The sequence below is a fragment of the Bactrocera latifrons genome, unplaced genomic scaffold (assembly GCF_001853355.1).
Source record: "Bactrocera latifrons isolate USDA-ARS-PBARC rearing strain unplaced genomic scaffold, ASM185335v1 scaffold_56, whole genome shotgun sequence".
Lineage (NCBI taxonomy): Eukaryota > Metazoa > Arthropoda > Insecta > Diptera > Tephritidae > Bactrocera > Bactrocera latifrons.
In genome coordinates this window covers 861,244-867,243 of record NW_017537223.1, presented here as the reverse complement: position 1 = coordinate 867,243, position 6,000 = coordinate 861,244, and positions in this window count along the sequence as shown.

Here is a 6,000-nt window from a genome sequence, read left to right as displayed (position 1 = left end):
TCGTGTTTGCGCTCCTTAACGCATCGCCGCCTCAAAATGCAAATTATACAATTTATATCCTTTAATAATTTCACTCTCTCAGTATTTGCCACACTTTTCACAACTTGCTTTAAAACTCTCACTTGTTATTGCATACTTTTCAGCGCGAACACTTAATGTGTGCAGAGCAGTGCCGTCAATATCAATTAAAACCACTTCTAATGCATTCAATAGCAAATAATATTCAACATTAGTTTGGCAAAACTGCTCAACTTCAAATTTTGATTGTCTACTTTTGCTCTGCACACGACTTTGGCTGTCAGTTATGCTGTTGGGTGCCTAAAAATATGCCACACCATTTATAACACCTAGTTATTTCAGATAATATTTCACTTCGAGCATAAATGGCACTCAATTTATATCAATGTCGCGAGCAACCTGCTCTACTTTTTACTTTGCTTGCATAAAATTTTGACTTTCACTGTTCCTTACTTTCTAATTTTTTTTTCTTTTTTTTTGTATTTCCTTCGCTATTTCACCTGCCAACACTGCTGATGACTAGAATCTCATTTATTTACTTCAGCTGTGCAGTCATGCCGAGGCAACACTGCCTTGGCGAAATCATGCCTAGATGTCATTTATCTTATTGCGCCTACTTGTAGGCAACAGCATTTAACGCCCCAAAGTTGCAGCAGCACCACAGCTCGTATAAGCTACTTTTTTAAGTCCCACTAACACACAATCCCAGCCGTTGAGCAAGCACCAGATTTTGAGTTATGCTTGGACCACAAGTATGTTGCCTGCATGCTTTTGGGCTGTCACTACACGGACTCTACGTTAATGCCGAACAATATTATTTTATAAAATCACAACTTCACTTGCAACAATTAACGCACCGATTATTGCTGTTACTTATGTTATTTAATTTTTTGCTTTTTTGAAACAAAATTAATATCGCTTGCATTTGCTTTCGCCACGAACGCGCGTATGCGTGCAACACACTCGACACACAGCATGAAACTACTGACTGGCTACCAGTTCCAACTGCGCCCATAGCTGACAGCCTGTCGCAGCACAGCACAGCCGCTGCTTCGTGGCAAATCTGTGCGAGCGCATTGCCGCAGACGCGAGAGGGGCGCCAGAAAAACGAGTACACGAGCCGTGTATGATTCGTGCGACTTTGATGGCAAACGAAGTGAATACATGTCAACAACGAGTAACCACTTCGAATGGCTTTAGTTCGCAAATGAGCAAAGAGCGCAAAAGAAGAGCGTAAAGAGTAGTAAGTTCGAAAACATACAACAACAACGAACACATAMCGGTGTACATTTCATAAATTATTTCTTGAAATTGAGGAAACCGGAAATGTAGTTTACAGTTAAAGAGTTATTCAGAAATCTTGTCGTAAGTTTTGCAGCGAAAGTTGGCGCCGTATTTGAAAACTTAACAGCTTAGCTTAGAAGCTTTCATTCAATACGAAGGTTAATTTTTAGACGTGGAAAAATATTAGAAATTTATGCTCGTATAGATTTTAACAGTCATAGGTCAGTTAAGAAGCATTCGAATTTTTTTTCGAACTTCTGAAAAACAAACTTCTCTTATAATGGCATTTAGTGTCGGAAATTTTTCGCATGCGAGTATTTTCTCTCTTTCATAGTCATCACATAGGTTTGAAATAACTCACCACACCTGGCCAAAGAGAAATAATCCCTCAATTTTGCATAAAACTTTACTCAAAATACCCAAATTAAGGATAATCACTTAAGAATTAGTATGAGGATGTTACAAATATGTTATAAGTACAAATAAATAATTTATCATTATAGAATAAATACAGGCTTTGTCCGGAAAGTAGTAGGACTGAGTCGAATTAAAAGCATTTATTGAATTTGCATTTCCAAGTAGGCTAATTTCCAAGCATTGAAGGCGTCACGGAAGTCATTCTCCGGAATAGCTTTAAGAGCCGAGGTGCATGCTGCTTGAATCTCCTCTGTCATCTCAAAATGCTTGCTTTTATCGGACCTTTCATGCAAGGAAGCCAAAAAATACTCATAAATCGACAAAGCGCTTTGAGCGCGGCTAATGTTGAGGCGGCTAATGTTAGTTTCGACTATGAGGAAGTATCTGGATCGCTTTATCCCCTGCACCCAAGCTTCACAACATGCGTCTGTCAAGATGTTTAGCCTTACAGCCTCAATGCCTATTCGACAATATCTAGTAAGAGCGTTTACTGATACGGCAAGACAGAATTTGCTTATGGCAACTAGTTCAGAAAGGATCTTTCAGTCGCCCAATAGGATCCATAATTTTTTATTATAGTATATATTTATGCCTCCAAGTACAAGAATTTAGTGATTGTTAAAGTCTCAGCTCACGCTAAACAAGTCGAGCAATGGAATAACCTCTTCTTCTTCTTTACTAGCGTAGACAATAAAATAACCTAATTGATATAAATAATTGTAATACAGAGTAAAGTGTGCATTAATTCACTTCTACACACACTCGTAAGTAAACACTTGTATTTTCATACACACCCACACCCACACGCACGCAAACATTTATAACAGCGCAAGACTTGCTGTTACTTTGCGTTTTTTTTTTTTTTTTTTTTGGCTCTTGCGATTGCACTGCAAGTGAAAGTTTTTAATTGAGGCAATTTGTTTGAGGCGATAAATGTGCTAGTTACTTATTCCCCACCCTAATAGGGTTTCTTGTTAAGTACACCAACAAAGTACAACATAACACGGCGAAGTTTAGAATTTTCTCGCACAAGTAAGTTTTGCGAGTAGTTTATTAGTATTCTTTCACTTTGCTACCTGAAGAAGTCTTCGCCGCCATTTTTGCTCATACTTTCCTCCCATATCATTTGTTACATTTAGTTTGGGTCCTTCTTTTTGTCAACTATTTACCTACTTAAGTTGCAAGTTGAATGCGTACATGTCACACACACACATACCTAGTAAAACATACCGGTTTGGCATGGCATGTTACTTTCTAAGAACATCTTCATTATGAACTTATTATTAAATGGTGCTGCGACAGAAAGGGCTGAAAAGAGACAACAGTTCCTCGAACTTTTTTATTGTTAGAGGAAGAGACTGAGTTGTAATAAATGTGTTGTACTATATATACACCGCCAAGATAAGTAAAGTCATTGAATTCAACAGTCCTTCAAAATTTGCAACTTCAAGTGAATTTTCCTTAAAGGGACTATAAGGAAACCAAAATACAAGTTTCGCTTGTATCATCGATAAAAATCCAAACAAGTTGGAACATAATTTTGATATCGAGTACTTTTTAAAAAAGACGTGAGCGCTGATCCCGTCAGTTGTTCAAAAAGAACGTCAGACAGCAGATCGTCTGTCAGACTTAAGTCGGTTGTCAACTCTGAAACGGACATTAAAAAGCAGCTGTCAAACAGATGTCAAGTGGACGTCATATAGCAACTGTTAAATGGTCGTAAGAATCAAGTCAGATGCCTGACAAACGGATGTTATATGGGTGTCAGTTGACAGCTGTCAGATTGAAGCCAAATGAAATATTACAGCAGTCAGATACGCGTCAGATGCTATATTGTTGTCAGATGACAATTATCAAATGGATTTTGGGTTAAAGTCATATGGAACTGTCAAATGGATATAAGAATGTGGTCAGAGAGCAGCTACCGAACTGATGTCGGACGGTAACTGTGAAAGAGATGTCTGAAGAAAAATGTCAAATGGATTGACAGCTGTCAAATGGATGTCAGATTTAAGTCAGATGATAATTCTCAAATAAACCTCAAATGACAGCCCTCAACGAAGTAGAATTGACGTTATATGGCAGCAGGCTAACGTATGTAAGATTGACAGCAGATGACAGCTGACAAATGTATGCCACAAAGACCTGTTTATAGCTGTCATATATATTACAAGGAAGATGGTAGTTGTCAAATACAGGTCGGATGTCATACAGATATCAAATTCGACGACAAATCGTTGAAGGTAAGTGGATATCAAATTAAAGTCAGATGACAACTATCAAACGAATGTCAGATTGGTCTTAAAGGGCAGCTGTCGAATTAATGTGGTATAGTAACTGTGAAAGGGATGTCAAAAGAAAACTGTCAAATGGTATCACCATTAACCTAATTATCTAATAGTAATATTCAAAAAAAGTAGACGGAGATAAAACGAACAAACTCAGTATGAATATACAAGCTGTACAGTAGATAAGGTAGTAACTAACTTGACGATATGCCCCAACTGGAGAATTATCAATCGCAAGGCGTGGAAGAATAAAGTAGAAATTAATTGAAATGTAAGACAGCATCCCATTTATTTTCAAAAATATTTATAATCATTTCGAGCTGCTGGTTTTTTATGAGTACCCCACACCCTATTCATAGTAATAAATTAAACAATTGCTCAGAAGTGCTTTGATTATTGCCACCAGATCCTATTCCATTTTCCATTACTCAAAGTAAAAGTCGACGTGAAGACATAAATCATAAAAAGACATAATAGCTTTTTGCAGCACAAGCGAAAAAGTACAGAAATCCATTATGCTTCAGCACCTGACAAATGCAGGGTGTAACCCCCCACCGTTTGAGGCTGTTTTAAATTTGCGAGTCACTGCACAACTTCATTTATATTTGCTTACAAAGCCTGCTAAATACGCATATAAGAAAATAAGCATTAGTATGAACGTGTGAAAGTGCTCAAGTGTGTGTGTGCGAGGCCCATGAAAATTAATGACCGAGTCATTGAAACGAATTACCAACAAAAAACCAAATGTGAACTGCAAATTTACTCATCAACGCATTTCTATTGCTTGATTATTGTAGGCGATGCTTATATGTTTTTTGTTGTTGTTGATTATGGCTTTTTATGACCAAATATCACTATGCGTTCCGTTTCAGTTCACCTTCCTGGCTCGTTCTTGCTTTCAGGGGTGTGCCATCGCGAAGTTATTATTTGATATTTTAAGCCTTCGGAGCAGAGGGTAATAAGCACACTGAGAAGCTGAACACTACGCCGGCTCTCTGCAACCGCGTCCACTTATTATGCTATTGCTTACTACCCGCACACACACGTGCATTCATATATGCTCACTTTGGCAGCATACACTCAATAATGTAAAATAAAAGAGTCAACTATCTGTCCCTCATCAAAAATGAGAATCTCAGATGACGGCGATACTTGCATGCCCGCACTCACACACACATACACGTATGTGTATTTGAAACGGTTAACCCACATCAGTGGGTTCGGAAGGTCGGTTCCCCACTCCTGTGCTTGTTAGGAAAATCGGCGAAGCAAAAACACAAAAAACCGCTGACAGCCGAGCAGACAATTGCCTTCTGAGCTATGAATAAGTGAGCTCCACATACACCCACTCTCACAAACACACTCGCCTGCACTAGCAATCGACAATCAGTAACCAGCAGTCAGCACGCGTAATTTGACAGTGTTTTGCACTTCCGCCATCTCCTCCCTGCCCGGCTTGAGTGATGCTTGGCACGGCCGAGAAGCCAATTAAATCACGGTGGCAATCGCAAATCGACACATCTACAAATAACAACAAGAGGCGCGAAGTGGAGTGCGGAAACAAAGCGCGGTGTCGACGGCGAAGAAGCGTTTAAAGCAATTTCCACCAGCACGCAATGTCGGCGAAACAATGGTGGACGCACAACAATGCACAAACACACACATCCACACATGCAGGCGCACGCATACAAGCGCTCACAAATCCCGTTGGATAATAAAATGACACATACCCGTGTGTGTGTGTTATCCTGGCGCTGATGTGCTGCCGGTCATGCATAACCAAGCTCATTTTTATGTTTTCACACACACACACACACACAAATACCGATAGTATTCGCATTCTTAATTTCTTCGATGCTTCGTCCTTCTATGCACGTCCCGTTAGTTTTTGTTTTTATTGTTTTTTTCCGTTGTGCTTCTTCAAGTGCTTATCACCGGCACTTTCGGCTTTGCTACCAGCGATTATTTGCTATGATTTCTCACGCACACACCG